Source organism: Saccostrea echinata, unplaced genomic scaffold (assembly GCF_033153115.1).
Source record: "Saccostrea echinata isolate AGI-Se365-2 ecotype Australia unplaced genomic scaffold, CSIRO_AGI_Sech_v1 ptg000060l, whole genome shotgun sequence".
NCBI classification, from domain to species: Eukaryota; Metazoa; Mollusca; class Bivalvia; order Ostreida; family Ostreidae; genus Saccostrea; species Saccostrea echinata.
This window is the reverse complement of record NW_026889809.1, coordinates 5,207,380-5,227,132: the sequence shown is the minus strand read 5'-3', so window position 1 is coordinate 5,227,132 and position 19,753 is coordinate 5,207,380.

Below are 19,753 nucleotides of genomic sequence, written 5' to 3'. Positions count from 1 at the left end.
TTGATTCATGGTCTCTGCAAGTTTAATGATAGCAAATATGTATATTGAACATGGCATCTACATATTGCTATACTGGATCTTAATCACAACATTGAAATTTTATGTAGTACATGTACTCTTGGTTTCAACTGGTCAAACATATTCTTAAATCACAAAGAATTTAAACAAATATAGGTATGATTCAGAACTTCATCAATTAGTTGGAAAGTGAATGCACTCAATGACTATATGGTTTAAAAGAAGCTGGGTATAAATAGCAGGAAAAACTACTTGATTTCCACTGTGAACTTTGTGTCCTCAACAAAACAATATGGAGTATACTATACTTGGTCTAAAGAATAAGTCTAATCTATGTCTGCATGTCTATGTCTGCATTCACTTTCAGGTTAAACTGTATTGGACATTGAGAGTTTGTTTGTTGTTTAACGTCCCTCTCGAGAATTTTTCACTCATATGGAGACGCCATCACTTGCCGGTGGAGAGCTGCAAATGACCTATGCTCGGCACACAGGGCCAATGAGCAGTGAAGGATCTTTTTCATGCCAGTATCTACTGTGACACTGGACCTTGGTTTGTACGAAGGACCGGTCTCCACGTCCCACAGTGGGATTCAAACATGTGACATAAGGATCAACTCCTAACACGGCAACTCTAGAGCATAGGCTCTTACCACTGCAACATGTGGGCGACAGCATTGAGAGTTAATTGTGGATATCAGAACAAGCTACTCTGGGCTTATACTCTCTATATATTGATTGATTGATTGATTGTATGTTGTTTAGCGTCCCTCTCGGGATTTTTTCACTCATATAGAGACGCCACCACATGCCAGTGGAAAGCTGCAAATTTTGTCCTATACTCAGCACTTACAGCCATTGAGCAGTGAAGGGATTTTTTCGTGCCAGCACCTACTGTGACACGGGACCTCGATTTATGCGGTCTCATCCGAAGGATCGGTCTCCCCAGCCAACTGTGGGATTTGAACCTGCGATGTAAGGATCAACTCCTTACTTCTCTACTCTAGAGCAGACGCTCTAACCACTGCGCCAGGGGGGCAACTACTCTCTATATAAGTCACTTGTGCAATGACTTTAGTTTTATATCCAAGATTTTGTACTGATCATGTTGAGTCACATTAACACAAATATCTTTCTGCTGAGCTTGACCAATGACCATCCGCAACTATTCTGGTTGGAAACAATATGTTAATTAATCCATAATCAGTGAAATTACCATGAAAGAAAAATGGTCTACTTAAACCACAAGTTATATGTATAAAAGTATACACTGGTCTCCTTAAGTCATATGAGAGAAACATAAAATATTAGGGAGACCATTTTTTTCATATATTTTTAGGAGGCATTTATAATGAAAAAATAAAGCAAGAGTCGACTAAATGGTGTTCTATAGAACATTGATCTGGTATTTCTTTTTAGAAAAAAGCAAATTTAAAAAATCTGTATATTGTCTCCTTAAGCCATATATAATGTTCTGGTCTCCCTAGTCCTTAAATCAGAGTTATATATATATATATATATATATATATATATATATATATATATATATATTTTTAAAAAAAAATGTGGTAAAAGGGGGGGGGGGGTATAGAGGCATCAAAACATTATAGGCCTAATGATCGTTTGTCATGTTTCATAGCATTGATAAAATTGAATGTTCTTGGTTTACACAAGGGAATTTAAAAAAAAAAATAAAAAAAAAAAATAAATAAATAAAATAAAATAAAAATATTTTCTCAAATTAGAGCAACTAAAAATGTTGAAAGGGGGGGGGGGGTGGGGGTGGAAGCAAAGTATGGAAAATTCAATATTGTAGCCTAAGGGATAATTTTTACCATAAATTAGGCTTATGTGTTATTCATGCATAAATTTATGACTTGTGTAACTGTTCAGGTCTTAAACATTGTCTTCCACATTAAACAACACACAATTAACCAACCGGACAAGGCAATGCTTTATTTCTTGCATATTTTAACCTCAAATGTAAACTGAAAATTATATTAAGAGCTTCTTAAGTGTGTAGTTGCCCCTTGGTTCCTACGCACACTTAGTAAGCATTATCAAATTCAATTGCTATGAAAGGTAGCTCATTTGCTCGTTAGAGCTAATAATTTTCCTTAGTGTATGTCATACAATAAATTTGACACTGTTCAAACTGAATCAAGGGCAAGGGTATTTTACTTGAGCATTTTTAAGGACCTAGGTTATGCCCCATATTGTTTCACCTAATCATTTGTACTCTTAAGTCTTGCACTTGCACTCCACCTATTTACACTACACTAGTAAATAAGAATTTTCCAATATATTTGGGGGTTGGGGAAATTAGGGAGATAGATTTGTTAATTAAGGAAACTGACAAATCATTGATCAATTAGAGCAAGGGTTCATGTTCATGAACATATCTTTGCTATATTACTAAGACCAGCTGATTAACAAATTTTATTCTTTTAGGTGTGGGTAGGTATTAAAAGTTTATGGGTGTTCTGTGTGACCCAGAAATGTAAACCATTTGAATGTGTATATTCATCAATACTCCAATTCTCTGCTTCTGACAAAGTTACTTAAATAAAGCTTCAAAAGATGATTTACATGCCCAATAACAAAGTTCTGTTGGTAAAAAGTTCAATCAGGTTTAATACTTGTGTTTACTGGAAATTTTATCTTCTTGTTTAGACATTTGACTTGTCAGGTTTGTCAGTGATTGTTTTCAGTTAAAACTTTTGCAATATTTTAATGGTTTACTAAAAATAATTCAAATAGTAATTTCCTTTTTTTTGAAAAGTAGGACTTAAGAAGTTCATGGAACAATTTACAACAGATAAGAAGACTAAAACGCGTGCTTGGGTTTAAAATATTACTGCAACTTTGGACATAAGCAACTCATTCAAAATTTGTGGAATAAAATCAATTTTGTTGTAAGATAATTAGTATCTGACTCTCAAGTTGAAATGATAATTCTTTGGGGATAGGGTTTTCAATAGAAAAGTGTACTATGCAAGGAATGCTCCTTTTGAGCCCATCATGACAGTAGAATTACCAGGATTGTGAGTATCTGTATTTCTTCAAAGATTCAGTGAGATTTATAAATTTCAAGGTCTAGTGTAGGTCACTTCAAGTACACATAAGTAATACAACTTCAAACTGATTCATGTACAGGTAGCATGGGAATTTTGAAGGTAAGACTGAAGGCATAATTTTTGTTTCCTTTTTTACAAGTAGCTAATTAATTGATGAAACCAGAAGGCAATTAATCAAAGGACTTAAATTTTTTCAACTACACTCAGGTATATAAGATCCAGGGGCAGAAACATTCTCAATCCAGCCCATTTGAATTTCACCTAATAGCTACATCTTTAGCCACTTAAGCTGTTACAAGCATAATTTTAGGAAAATACAAAGCTATTGTTTATGGACTAGGAATTAAAGTATTTGTCAAATTATTTCCAGTTAAGTTAGGTTCCTACCCTTTGAACAGGTCATTCATGCAGAATCAACAGCAAAATTTTGTTTGTCAGCTATAAGATTTAATGCATGACAAAAGTTCACATGGTTTCGTCACATATATTTTAACAGTACTTTTTAGCTGCAAACCTGTTCAAGGTATGGATTAAGCCTTTATTAAGCAGAATGTGTCTTCTTCCCATCATATTATTTTCAATTTTTGTCTAAATTGAGGAAATTTTGTTAAAATTATATTAGTCTCTATCAGGGCTCGAAATAATTGATGGTCCGCTGGTCTGGGGCCAGTGGATTTTCAATCTCAGCATTTTTTTTTTATGCATAATAAAATTCATTCACGGTAGGGCTAGTTAACTTGACAGGACTGTGTGTCCCAACTTCTACTGTTTCTTGTTTTGTTAAGTTGTACTTCTAAGTATCACAATATATATATATATATATATATATATATAAATATTACTTTAATTTATTATTATGGTTTTGTTCTTGTCCAGTCTTTTTAGAATCTACTGGCCAATTGGGACAGTGAAAGTACTAAGCTGACCAGTAAAAATTTAAGGCAATAGCCTGAGTGACCAGTAAACAAAAATAATTATTTTCTGGCCCTGGTCTCTTTACCTTGAGGATTGTGAGTATAATGCACTGTCTGGCAATGTCTACACAATAATTCATATTTGTTATAAATAGGATGAAGTAAAATGTTCTTGCAATCCAGTAAGATAGGGGAAGGGGGTTGCTGTATTTATTAGTCATTTATTAGTGACCATGTCTGCCCTGTTTCTAGGTAGTGAAGGCATTCTGTATAACTTGTGAGTCTATAAGACACATTAGAAGTTAAATTTTACAAGTTACACATGTATAATCCTTGTACATGTCGTTCAGTAACTGGAAGGATCAAGTTGATAGTGTGTAGGCTCCTCAATTATAAAGATTATTTTGGTTGGAAAAGCAATTTGAATAGAGTTAGAACCTATAAAAATAGAATTCAAGTATGGTGACAAGGTTATTTTGCTTTTAAGTATTCATTTAATCCTAAATAAGAAAGATTTTTATTTGGCATACCAAGTATTGAAAATTTCAACATTTCATTTTATTCACTTTGGGGATATTAAAAAAAAAAAAAAAAAAAAAAAACATTGGATATGAAACATACGTATGTAAGCACTATAAGTGGGACTTTATTCCCTAATAGCTGACGTTTTACAAAATACAATAACATGATTTATTCAATAGCAAAGATTTCCAATGATAACAGTATCAATGATTCCAGTATCAGTAACATGGTTTGCCCCCAGAACAAGGTTGCTTTAAATCAGCTTGAATAAATTGATACTTGTGCTGCTGTTGAAATGAGGGGTGTACTAGAACCAGTCATTTCATAATGACAGGGCAGTAGTTTGCTCCAGATGTAATGCATCTTAATACCTTAGTTATTCAATTATATTTATATATAATATATATATATATATTTGCTGTAAATTAAACCAGGGATAAGCTAATATAAAATCTGTTTCTTAATAATTCCTCGTAAAACTTGCATATTAAAACATCAGTAAGGAAACGGCACATATTTTTTGTCTATTAAATATCTTTAAATTTAAAAAAAAAGGGGGGGGGGATCAGGAGCAAGTGTTTAAGTATTAAAGTTTTACCCAGTAAATAGGATATATTAAGGGCTGTTGGTCGTGGGTCAGTTGAATGCGGCTTCCCCATTTTATGGGGTGACCGAAACCTGTGGTTTCCAAAGGTTTCGGCCATGTGGCGTTTGCGCCGACCCATTCAACTGATGTTATAATTCATTGTGCTGCTGCTGCTTAAAACAAACTTATTTACGTTGAAAATTTGTGCTGCTTTCAACAAATTCATGAACTGATCTGCTTTGCTTGCTTAAAACAAACTCAGTTACTGTGCAAAATGTGTACTGCTTTCAACAAATTCATGCATTGCTTTGATTGCTAAAATAATTATGTTGAGTAACGTTCGCGGTTAACCCGGAACGATATAACTCTACATACATGTACAGTTTATGTAAAAAACATAAAATATAATTGTTAAGTTAATTACCGTTCGCGGTATACCCGGAACGGCCATATTTATGCTTATTAATAGTATATGTATATGCTTTCATGTTGTTTGCTGCTGCTTGTTGTAATTTGGGGTCGCCCTTTATGCTTGGCGACCCCTTGCTGCTTTTAAAAATGCCACGACCAACAATCGCCAATATCATAATAAACGTATTTAAAATCGTGTTGTATTTTTTTCCTCTATATAAATAATAGCATCTTTTAATTTAAAGAATAGATACGCTTATTTTATGAGGAAAGCTTAGTTTCTGCTATTTGTGTTGGGTTTGCTAGAAAATAATTAGATCGGGATGGGAATATCTCAAATTCCTCCTGTTTGCCCTGGATCCAAAAACGAAAGGTACACGAATTTTGTAGCAGACAGAATTTTAAGAAAAATATACTTTCAATCACAGTTTTTCTTTAATCCCAACCCATCCCATTCCCAAAGGTAAAGAGTAAAGGTTGAATTTTGTATCATGAGTTAAACAAAAATTTTAAGAATTTTTGTCTGCTGTGGGTTTTCTCTATCATTTCAGGTTTTGACTAGAGGATTCACTTCACTTGAACTTTTCCGTCGTGGCATTCCATTGGCCTGACTTTGTATGCTGTGACTTTTAATTGTGTTCAGCCTTGCGTGAAGAATTCCAGCATGGCATTCCATTGGCCTGACTTTTTATGCTGTAACTTTTAATTGTGTTCATCCTTCCGTAAAGAATTCCAACATGGCATTCCATTAAATGGGTGTTTTGTTTTTTCCGTTGTGTCATCTCATGTTTCTGTTTGCGCCGACCCATTCAACTGATGCTATAATTCATTGTGCTGCTGCTGCTTAAAACAAACTTATTTACGTTGAAAATTTGTGCTGCTTTCAACAAATTCATGAACTGATCTGCTTTGCTTGCTTAAAACAAACTCAGTTACTGTGCAAAATGTGTACTGCTTTCAACAAATTCATGCATTGCTTTGATTGGTAAAATAATTATGTTGAGTAACGTTCGCGGTTAACCCGGAACGATATAACTCTACAAACATGTACAGTTTATGTAAAAAACATAAAATATAATTGTAAAGTTAATTACCGTTCGCGGTATACCCGGAACGGCCATATTTATGCTTATTAATAGTATATGTATATGCTTTCATGTTGTTTGCTGCTGCTGCTGCTTGTTGTAATTTGGGGTCGCCCTTTATGCTTGGCGACCCCTTGCTGCTTTTAAAAATGCCACGACCAACAATCGCCAATATCATAATAAACGTATTTAAAATCATGTTGTATTTTTTTCCTCTATATAAATAATGGATCTAGCATAAAAAAGGCAGTCTAAATTCATTTACTAGATCTTGACCTTAAATGCAGTCAGAATAAATAATTACTTTTACAATACCGATATGGAGCTTGTTTCTTCTAATTGGCAATTCTGACCATAAATTACCCTGAATTTTACCTAATTTGTCTCACGCATAAATAGACGACCACTTCCAGCTATTGTTTATGTAACAGTTGATTGGTTGGCAGTTTAGAACTTTACTCTCTTTCTTGAAAATTTCACATATTTTTGGACGTCACCACTTGCCGAGGAAAGGCTGTGAATTTTGCCCTTTACTCGACCCTAATGGCCGTTGAGCAGTGAGGAAACATCCAAATACGAGTCACTTTGTCCCACTGTGGGGTAAATGTAACGGTAGGCTCTTCGTTAGCACTAAAACCCAAGTTCTTTTGCAGCATTTAAATTAGGCTCTCACTAAAAATGTCTACGTACGTGTGCGTAGAACTTTTAACATTTTTTTTTTTTGGTAATCTAACATTGCTACTTTTAGTTTGGTAATTTAAAATCGCTTCAAAACTTTACGTTTGGTACTTAAACATCTCTTCAAATTTTTCCTTTGGCAGAATGAATAGATTTTGTACGCTCTTATACCTGTAATCAAGGTAAGCAGTGTTGTTCATGATCTTATTTTCTAGATAAAAAATGTGACATACGCTTTTTCTTTCATTTTACGCATCTGTATATTATCTATTGAGGTAATTTTGCATATGTAGTACATGCGACATAATTATTTGTATGACTATCATGAAAAGGATGACTGCACTTAACGCCGGTTTTTGGGTTTTTTTTCAGTTGCTTCTGTTGCTTTTATATTTAAACCTTATTTCACTTTTGTACGATGGCCGATATGGGGCGGACAAAAAGTAACCACGAGTTGTGTTCGATTTGCCGGCAATTCTTAGATACTGGAAAAAGTAACCACGAGTTGTGTTTGATTTGCCGGCAATTCTTAGATGCCGGCAAATCTTAGATACCGGCAATTCTTATTTTAAATATTTAATTAAAATACTAGAGGATATAGAGGTCTCAAAAGTCAAGTTATCTTAATTGGGAAAACGGTTTGACAAAGACAACAGTTTCACTCGATACGTGGCATTATTTATGACATATCAAAACGAAGTCAAGCTATTTAAATGGCTAGAAAGCAGCATCCCCCTCCCCGAAAATTAAAAAAAAAGTCAGGTGGGGGGGGGGGGCTATTTAACACTGGTCTGGGTTACATTCATTGTCTTTTTACAAAATGTTTGAAAATCAAGTATATTAGAAAAAAAACATTTCTTGGGTAATGTATATCGGGCCTCTTTTATATATGAGGTCCTGCAGATATACATACGCAAATCGCCAAGTGTAAACTGCTCTTCATCCTCAGGGTAACAGAGGTTTTGTTTTCCGGTTTTTCATAATATTTCATTAAGATATGGCAGGGCCTAGATTAAAATGGACAACACAAATTCAGAAGTTTTCTGTATTCTCATTATCACCCTCCTAATTGTTTATGGTAGTTTAATAACCAGGCAAGTTTTTTAAAACATATAATCAGTTGACTACATGTAGCTGGGCCGTCAATCAACAGGCAGAGTGCACAGCGTATTTGGTATTTGAGGAAACACTGGCTTTGATATTAAAATCAATAACACAACTATTGAAGATCAAATAAAATATGGGTTGGTAATGAATTTAAAAGATATTAATACACGTTTATGTGGAGTGCACAGGTCTGGAAACCCCTTAAACATTGTCTGTATGCGGTTTTCCTCCTCACTTATCTCAGTACTCTGTGTTTTGTCAAACCTTTTGTCCTGTTAAGTTAACTAGACTTCTGTGACCTCGATATCCTCGGCATTTTAATTAAATATTATATATAAGAATTGCTGGTATCTAAGATTTGCCGGCATCTAAGAATTGCCGGCAAATCAAACACAACTCGTGGTTACTTTTTGTCCGGCCCATATCGGCCATCGTACTTTTGTATGTTAATGAAAGAATCCTGTCAATTTGGAACCAAATTTAAATCTTAAAATGATTTTAGACTGTGTTACAATAAAATGATTCAATGTTTTTTGTCCTTACTGCTTTCCAAATATAGAGAATTTACACTTACCTGCCCTTGATTGATCATAAGATATGCACGAGAGGTGGAGCTAACATTGTAAGAATAGGTCTAAAATTAGACTTGCTAAATAACAATGACTTGTTTGAAAAAATAACGTGATCCCTCTTTCTAATCACCCTCTCCATTCTGTATGGCACAAATACACTACTGACAAAGGTTTCAAAACGAAATTAACAATAGGAGCACGTCAATGTACTTAAAGCAGATTTTATATCAATGCCAGATGACTTAACGTATTCGAACACAATGTCCTAGTTAGCACAAAACATGCCACCTTACAAGTCACGTGACGGAATTTAGTATTCACAAAGTTACGTGAGGTACGAAATCACGTGGTGAATTATAATATTCATCATGTCACAATCCTTGGTTACAACACAGAGAGCGAATGTAAGAAGAAGCAGTTTTTTCTCTTTTTAACCATGAGCGCATATTTGTCTATTAATCTCTTTTTGACACATTATTATTTATGCAAATATACAACTACTGTTAAACATAGAACAATAGACAAACATGCGCTATGTATGAAGTCAGTAAAAAAGTGGACGTCCTCATTATCGAACGGAGATTCAAGAAATTGTGATGACTCCTGCCTTTTAAAACAGATTCAAACTTCGTAAATACACACTTTTATTAAACGTAATTACATAAAGTTGTAGATTGGATGTTGACCATTCTTGCAATGAATAGAAAAATGCTTGTTTTGAAAGTTTATTTTGTCGCAAATTTCGCATATCCTTAAGTGCAGTCATCCTTTAAGGAAAAACCTTTTGCTTGCCCTTTAAGTATAATTGAGTCTCTGATATTTGAAGATTAACGCTATGAGATTAGAGCGATGCATGAATAGAATGTTTTAGGTTTATTTCGTCACTTTATTCAAGAAATACATGTACGTTAAAAGATTCAAGGACATTAGAAAATAAACTGTTTTAAAACATTAAAAAGATTTTTATCTTTGGGACAATTTGTCTTCTTTGTTGTTCTGTATTGACCAATTCGTTTATTAATCCTTTAATCATTTTTTTCTTTACAAGTAGTCAATCAACACGCAACTAATGTAATCAGTTTTGATGAAAAAAGACGACAATCATACACTTGACATATTTAGTTATCTTCTAACTTAAGGTTCAAAACTATTAAACGTGCATTATTTCTACATTTGTATATGTGTATATATCTGATTTAGCCGAAGGTAAAAAAATCACTCATTTTCTTCTGAAAAAATCTTTTTGCAGCAATGTAGTAGGTGATCTTTAATTATTTAAACATGAGATATTAAATTTTGTTTATCAGAAAAAAACGCAGAGAACACTATTCAAATATATATCAATGTAAATGCAAAGTCCTTTAAAAGAATGAAACAAAGCAGATAAACATTTTCATAAACAGGTCTTTAGACATTATAGACAACTGCTTTTTAAAGAAAGTAGAAATTCTAAATTTGCATACCTTGTCATTGATCAAGTGCAAACTTATTTTGTTAAAAACATTTGGATTTTACACACAAGTACCCCAAGATTGATGTTAAAAAGATGTCTGAGTTTCTCATTGACAGTGTCTGTATATGTTGTTTTTGATGGCAAGGTTACGAGGCCACAAACCTTAGACGAGCTCACATTTGATCTCAAGTCTCACTTTTACAAAAAAAAAAATAAATAAATAAATAGTTGAAAACTGAGACAAAGAGAAAAGGTAGGCTCATCTTAGTGTAATGGCCAGGACTTCCAACCATCTCTTGGAATTCCCATGGATATTAAGACGTTTATATACAAAAAGTGTGGCTGAGTATTTTATTATATCCCATTGTACTCGAAATAAAAGACTTCATAAAGTCTTAAACATTGGATATTTTACTGCAGAGAAAGTCATCGATGGCAAACTAACAACATAACTTTATGAGAAACGTGATCATTTCAAGTTTAGTATTGTCAACTTATCTTATATACGATTTTCACCTGCATATGGAGTTCATGTCTCCCAATTGATATGATATGCAGGAACATGTTCTACCTATGAATAATTTTATAACGAGACAGGCTATAGAGTTTAGTGATACAAAGAAGACAAAGAAGTTGCTAGGATATCAACAATTTCTTTTTAAATCAACATTTCACAAATTGTACGGTCCATACAATGATCTTGTTTTCAAATACAATCAGTTTAGGTCAAATATTGACTGTCTTTCATACAAATTATTCGGCCATTATTTTCACATTAAATTGTCTACGAATTTTTTCGTTTACTCGATTATGACCCACGGTGGGTGTGACCGGCTGACAAGGAATGCTTACTCCACTATGGCACTTGATCCCACTTCGTTTTCAGAGAACCGTATTCACTCTGCTCACAATTTTCAGTGAATCTTTATCTGGATCATTTCCTCTCTGTTATTTTCTGCTTTGGACTGATTATTGTTCATATTGCACCCGACACAGAGGCCTTCATTTTAGCACATCACATCATAAAATGCTTGATGTTCAATAGCTTTATATCAAGGATATTCTATGCCAACATATAATAAATGCTAGGATATCAACAATTTCTTTTTAAATCAAATAAAGATGGCAACTTATCAGCATTCAGCATATCAGCATTATAAAGAAATCTTAATTTATACTGTTCCGAAGTACTAGAGCTTTAACTAGCATATGTGTTAGGGGTATGTTAAAGATACAATTATCACTTGACATAGGAGACTATGATGCATATTAATTAAAAATGGAAACTTTTTTTTTTTATCTTAAATGGTGTAATGCGATAAAATTACATTCTGTGCTTTAAGTATAAAACAATAACACTTTTTTCTTGTATATCCCTTTAATCAGTAAAGTTGAATAAATCTTAAGTTTTGATATTAAAGATGTACTTTTAAAAAGTTCATTTCAATTTTTTTTTCTGTTTCCTGTATTCTCTAAAGTATCGGCACATTGTTAGGATGTAAAAGATTAAGATAACGAACTGTCTCATTGATAACGTGAAAAGTACAAAACGTGATTAGGGTAAATTAGGGTAAAAACACCGATCCGACGCCGGGGACAACATGAGGTACGATCAGTTCTTTGGAAGAATAAGCATCTGATTGGTCATTCACTCTCCCCGTGAGCACTCTGTTTTGATTAGGTAAACGAAGTGATCCGTAGTCAAAATTACTATAAATTGACTAACCTTACACATATTGTTGCATGCTCTGGAAATATCAATCAAAATTTCACCCAACGATAGCTTCCAGAGAGGTTTTAGAAATATTTGTGACTTATTTGTCAACAGCTTGTCTCAGTTGAATTATCAATTATTCAATAAGAGATATTTAATCATGCACAATCGGAAATTTTATCATTGAATAAGTGTTTATCATCAGAAGAATTAAGATTTAATATAATTCAATTTAATATTTTCCTATTTTTATTAATATAATTTCTTTAAGTGAAATTATATTGTAAATGAACGAATTAAATAACAAATTACATCTGAAGAAAATATTTTAATGAACAGAGCAAAAGGTGCATGTCATTGGACATAAGTATTCGTCACTGTCATCCAATACACAAATGGCTGTGTTTTTAAATGGTGCTATTTATAGAGAACACATCAGGTTTGGATAAGGACACCATGCGCAACGAAGTCCAACTTTCAAGACTGGTGATAAGCAACAGGATGAAGACTTTTGATGAATTTACAAATCCTATGAATGAAGCAAAAGATTATACTTTTTGTTCTAAAACTGGGAATAGAAAATTATTTTAACATTGAATGTAAAAAATGGTACAAAAAAGAAGATGGTTGTCTATTGATGCCACAGAAATACACGCATAACATGGTGTAAAGGCGAAAGAAATGGACAGTGGATCGTCATTGGAGGAACTTAATATTTATTGGTGAAATTATAACTTTGTGTAGCTTTTGCAAAACGCCTATGAAGTCGATAAGCCCCATCTGTGTGCTCTATCGAAGACTACTACTAAGTCATCTATTACGATCTGAGACTGTATATCTCACAAAGCTGCAGGAACTTTGAAAAATGTAAATTGAAATATTAAAATAAATAAATAATATATAATTATATTATTATAAATAATATAAAAAATAATATCTGAAAATAAATAGATATATTAGAAACCTTTTTGTGGAATGTTATTGCTCGAAATTTTCCTTTTATTTCAAATTTTACCTTTATCTACAATCTGTCAAAAATAGCACCTAAACTAGTAGTGCTTTAATATTGACTCAAATAAATAAGAAATCCTAAGTTTTCGTTTGTCTTAAGTATATAATAAATAATAAGTTTTCCTTAGTTTTATATAGATAAGAAATATTAAGTTTTCTATAGTTTCAAGCAGATAAGAAATACTATTTTTTTTCGTTAGTCTAACGTAGATTAAAAAAAAATAGTGTTTTCATAATTTTAAGTAAATAAGAAATACTAAGCTTCCGTTAGTCTTGAGTAGATAAGAAAGACTAAGTTTTCTTTATCAAAATAAAAAGGCAGTGTTAAGAGGAATATTAAGGGAAGAAACAATTGTTGAAACAAATATTAGGATGCAGAATTATAATCAGACGATTCAGTTTCAAACGGAGTCAATTAATTTTTTGGAGGCATAATAGGGCATAAAACTTGAACATGATCCTTAAAAAATCTCTTACAACTACCCAGTAACTATTATTAAATTTGAGATTTTTATCATTTTAAAGACAGTTGTTTTATTAAAATCTATGTGCTCATAAATACAGACAATAATAAATAATTCGGTTCACGTGTATCTAAAGCACATTTGCAGCTCTGTTCTGCCGCTATTCATGTTTGTGTGTAGAGCATCTATTACAAATGCAAAATGAAATAACAGTTTTTAAAAAATTTGAAATGCAGCAGTAGGTGCAGCCCAAAAAATATTCCACACCTTAAACAAAAGAAAACTAGTAATTTCTAACAATAAAACAATGGGTATGGAGCTTTGAGGGGGTGGAGGCGGGTAAAACTTTTAAACCACATCTTTTGGAGCCAAAAGTTATTTGATAGGGATGATGCTAATAGCAGTAACTAGAGGGCGCTTAGAAACTATAACCCGAAAAAGCCTCTCAACACCAATGCAGTCATACAACATTAGTAATAAACAAAAATACCACAATCCTGTAGGCATTTAGATCACATAAATGCATTTATATACATAAATACACTTATATTATTTTGTTATCTTCGCTAGCCAAGGGTTTTTAATACAATACTCTATTATGGCCTATGGTACTATCAAAAGTCGGGATTTTTTTCTGGAGTTTTGATTGAAGTTAATTGATATTGTTCGACTAATTTGTAAATATATCTAAGTAAACCACGATCCGTATGATAACATGCCATTCTATGAATAGCTATGGCGTCATCCAACTTTAATCATATATGCAAAATTATCACCAGGAATCTTTATTACGAGTAAAAATATGCATCCTACACCTATACTTATATCTGCTTGTTTATTCCTTTTTTTGTTAATATTCTTTTTTATTTCTGTTGATGATGAAATCTTTGTTCGGGATCACATGACGTGAACAATCCCGACTTGTTGACAGCACAATAGACCAAGAGTTTATGAGGAGAGTGGCGGATCAGAAACCTTTGGCTAGCGAATATGCTCAGTTGTAAGGTATAGCACGTGTCGAACTCAAATCACAAGAGAGAAAATATTTGGATCGGGGATTTTTAAGTTTATATACAACTTTTTAAAAATATCTTAGAGTATTTATGAGTCCGGGCCCTCATCTTCAATGTTTGAAACCGTTGTCACAGTTTTATAATTAAAAGATATAAATCTAGGAATACGGTATTTAATCCGGTGATACATGTACATAGCCATTTTTAATATTGCGTATGTGCCTCGCGGAATAATTCAAATTGTACAAACCAGATTCCTTTATTAGATATGTTACAGTGACTCAAGCTCCAGACAGCTCAGTATTACGCTATGCTACAACTCCATATCATCACTCGTATGGAAAGTAGTCCCGGAGAATTAACACTGTATGGTGTATGACAGTGACTATATATACCATGGTCCAAAACGATTTCCTCCTTTTAATCTAGCAGACGAACACACTTGTAGGTTGGTTCATGAGATAGAACATTTTCAATTTTGTGTTATTTTTTAAAAAAATTGTTTTTGATCCTGGCAGTGTCTTCTCATACAGTGCATGTTTGGCTATTTTTAGTTAAACATTCATTTCAATTGCGCATATTTTCAACGGAATAAATGTTTACTGGCATTTTTTTTTTTAATTTTAATTGACGCCGTTCGCCATATTTACATTTATATTTGCTTTGTGATGTTAAACTGGATATATAAAGCGACAAATAAATTGAAACATAATTTTTAATTAAAATTTGTGACACTTGCATGCAAATATCGGGCACAATGCCAAACCTGTAGTCGAAGTCAGGAAGGGTGGTCATGGATAAGTTGCCTTCCAAAAAAAAGTCCTGATTTTAAAAGTCCTGCTGACAAAGCAGGTAACAACATTGTCTTCGTTTGTAAGGCTCATTTTATTAAATGTATTTTAGAGGAACTTGGATTTAATTCTACAAGTGGTAATCCAAAATATACTCATATTTTCCTTTCTTCAAAATTATATATCAGTTTTGAACATTTTTAATATTCCAAACAACCAAAATGAATTAGAATTACCATTTCTATATTGGATTCCGAAATTTCATAAAAATCCTTAGAAACAGAGATACATTGCAGGTTCCAGTAAATGTTCAACCAAGCCTCTTTCTTTACTCCTCACTAAGATATTAACAGTAGTGAAGGAGAAGCTTTAAGAGTACTGTGCAGCAATATATTCGAGAAGTGGTGTAAATCAGATGTGGATACTTAAAAATTCCAAGGAACTTTTGGAAAATTTGAAATCACAAGATTTTACCAAAATCAACAGCTTAAAAACTTACGACTTCTCAACTTTATACACAACCATTCCCCACGATAAATTAAAGTAGAGGCTTTTTGAAATCATTGACAGCTGCTTTTTGAATAAAAATGAAACTCGTAAATTTACTTACCTTATCATTGGTCATTTGCAAAATTATTTTGTTAAAAAACAGTCTGATTGTAAACACAAGTTCTCTGAAGTTGACATTAAAAAGATGCTTGAGTTTCTGATTGACAATATCTGTGTGGTTTTTGGAGATCAGGTCTTCCAACAATCTATTGGAATTCCCATGGGTACCAATTGCGCCCTTTATAAGCAGACCTTTGTTTTGTATTCATATGAAGCAGAATTTGTCCAAAATCTTATACGTGAAAAGAAGAAAACACTTGCTGTGGCCTTCAACACGACATTTAGATATATCGACGACGTATTGTCAATTAACAATTGTTATTTTCATTCTTATATCGATACGATATATCCTGGTGAGCTTGAGATAAAAGATACCACAGAGTCTGACATATCTGTTTCATATTTGGATATTTTACTTGAAAAGGACGTTAATGGTAATCTAACAGCCAAGCTTTATGATAAACGTGATGACTTTAACTTTTCAATCGTCAACTTCCCTTACTTATGCAGCAATATACTTACATCACCTGCATACGGGGTTTATATATCACCTGCATACGTACGGGGTTTATATCTCTCAGTTGATTCGATACGCAAGAGCATGCTCTACGTATGTACAATTTCTAAAACGAGGTAAATTATTGACAAATAAGTTGATGAAACAATAATATCAGCAGTCTCGTTTAAATTCATCATTTCGTAAGTTCTATGGTCGATACAATGACCTTGTCAGCAAATACAATTTATCATTGAGTCAAATGCTGACTGACGTTTTTCATAATAATTGTTAGGTCATTATTTACACACTGAATTGTCGACGGATCTTTCCGGGTTTTGTTTCTCGATCATGACAAGGAGCACACGGCGGGTGTGACCGGTCGGCAGGGGATGCTCACTCCTCCATGGCACCTGATCCCACCTCTGATGTTTTGGAGGTCCGTGTTTGCTCTGCTCCTATTTTGTACTGTTTAATGGACTTTTGAGCTTGAATACTGTTCGTTATCTCCATATATATCATTTAATTACAAAGGCTTATGTTACAGGATAAATTGCCCATATGCTCACAGGTGCAGGAAATGTAATAACATACATCCATCTTACACTTGCATAACCACAACAGCACTGCACGAAATTGAACATCAGCCAATTCAATTTCCTAATAAACACCTTTGGTTCCTGGGAAGCACACCAATTATAATTCAGGTAGTTTCATAGTAATTTCAAGACTACACAGACGAACAATCAGGTAGAGTATTGGACAATGATTTAAACAGACTTTTAGGTTGCTTTATGTAGGCCAAGAACTTTTTTTTTCAAATTTTTTGCAGGCTAAAATAACGAAAGAGGTAGATGAGAGTAGCATTGGGGCCATTCTTAGACCCACCAACGCCTGATCTTCATATATCCCCAATCGGGGTGGTACTCTAAAACGTTTGGCGAATGATCAAACACACGTCCTACCCACCGCTACCTAGTATAAACGCATACATAGACCCAGGGACACAACAGTTAGCTACACATCTCTTGACACAGTTGTGGATACCACTTGTGTAAACAAGTTGGGAAGGGGGACCCTCTTGGCGAAAGCAGACATTAAAAGTGCATGTAGGCTGAAACCAGTATAATCAGGGGACTATGAGCTACTAGGACTTTTTAGGGGAAATTGCTTCATAGACAAAATGTTGCCATTTGGCTGTTCCATATTATGCAAAAGTTTTGAAATATTCTCTACATTTATGGAATGGTGGGATAGTCAACAAGCAGGTTTAACTACAGCACATTACTATTTGGGCAACTTTATTTTTGCAGGAAAGGAAGGCACTAGTCAATGCAAAATCTTGGACACAATTCAAAGTCTGTGTACTGAAATGGGTATGCCCATAAACCCTGATAAAACCCAGGGGCCCACCACATGCTTAGTATTCTTGGGTTTAGAAATAGACACTATAAAAATGCAAATTCGAATCTCAGCCACAAAAGTTGTAGAAATCTCTCAAACCGTAAAGCATCATATCCAAAAAGAACAATTACTATAACAGTCCTCCAGAGTTTAGTAGATTAGCTAAATTTCTTTATGAAGGCCATTCCGCATAGCCGTGTATTTAACAGACGTTTCTATCATGCTATCTAAGCAATTTTAAACCGGATAACCATGTCAACATTACTAAAGTTATGAAACCAGACATACAGATGTGGCTGGAATTTCTAACTAACTTCAATGGGGTATATATTTCCCAGATAATGAATGGAGTCCTCAAGAAACTATACAGTTTTCACCGACAGTTCGGGGCTAATTCATTAGGATTCGACTCCTATTTCAAGGGACAGTAGGCCCATCTTCATTGGCCAAAATGTTGGGTAGGAACACCAATTCTTCTAAACATTACATTTTTAGAATAAATGCCAATCAATACCAATTATCCTGGCTTTCACTGTTTTGACAGAAACACTACAGAACAAAAATGAATCTTGCATATTGATAACTAAACTCTGGTTATAAATAAACATTCTTCATCATCTCAGAAAGTTATGTCTCTATAATGAGGTAATTCCAGCTTCTTCCTATAATGCACTTTTACAGTTTTAATAGAGAGGTGTATGTAGTCATGATTTTGTATAATGGTTTGAAATTCGTTAAGACCAAAAATGAACTTATTGTAGCCAACACTGAATGAGCAGATCAGTATTCTTAGAGCAATTATAAAGTGCCTCAATCCAAGCAACACACACCGATGGCCTATATCTATGACCGACTTTAAGTATGAAGGTTACAAGGTACTTAAGAGACCATATGATAGCTAGTTAATTCTTTATAATAGAGGTAAGAAAAAAGTAAGCTGTTATGGTAGCTATATTTATGCGTCTATCACATCCTACACATTACATCAAAGAGTACATTTTAAGACAACTGGCATCTTGTTACAGCTGGCCTCATAAGGATAACTGACTCAATTATTCAACCTTGTTTGGACTCAAGAAACTATCCCTATTGAAGGATAGCTCACTTAAACATCATTCAAGTAGAGCACATCCTGTTTAAGATTCATTTAAAAGTTGGTTTTTTTATCAAGTCCAACTGTTTTACTAGGTACTCAAAACCTAATTGGTTGGGAAATACCAATTTCAATGCATTGACCATTAAATAGATGCCCTATCTATAACAATATATAAATATCGATAATTACATAAATACTATTTTCAAGTAAATTCAACACACAAAGCATTTTTCATATTTGTGTCGCCTGCAGAGCAGAGCGGCACTAAGGGATCACTTAACCCGGCGTCTGTCTGTCTGTCCGTCTGTCACACCTTGTATCTCAAGAACTGTAAGAGATATGAACTTGATATTTTGCACATATATTGATATTAGGCATGTCAATTTTGTCAATAATTCATATTCGAATATTCAATGAAAGTATTCGAATATATTCGAATATTCGATAAAATAAATAAAATCTGTTTTATTTTAAACATGCATCATCCTACTCTCACGAAAGGTTTAGCGTAGGTATACTTATATTGGAAGTAAATTGTATGAAGAGTTTTGTAGTTGTACAATAAGAAATTCCATTTGATATAAAATTTTATATTTTTATCAAATGAAACATATGTATTTATAGTAGCTCCAACTAAGGAATCAGTCGTCTTGCCAAAGGCAAGATATAGTAGTAACGGTATACTGTTCAGATTTCAATACGTGTAATAAATTACAATTATCTGCCTAATAAG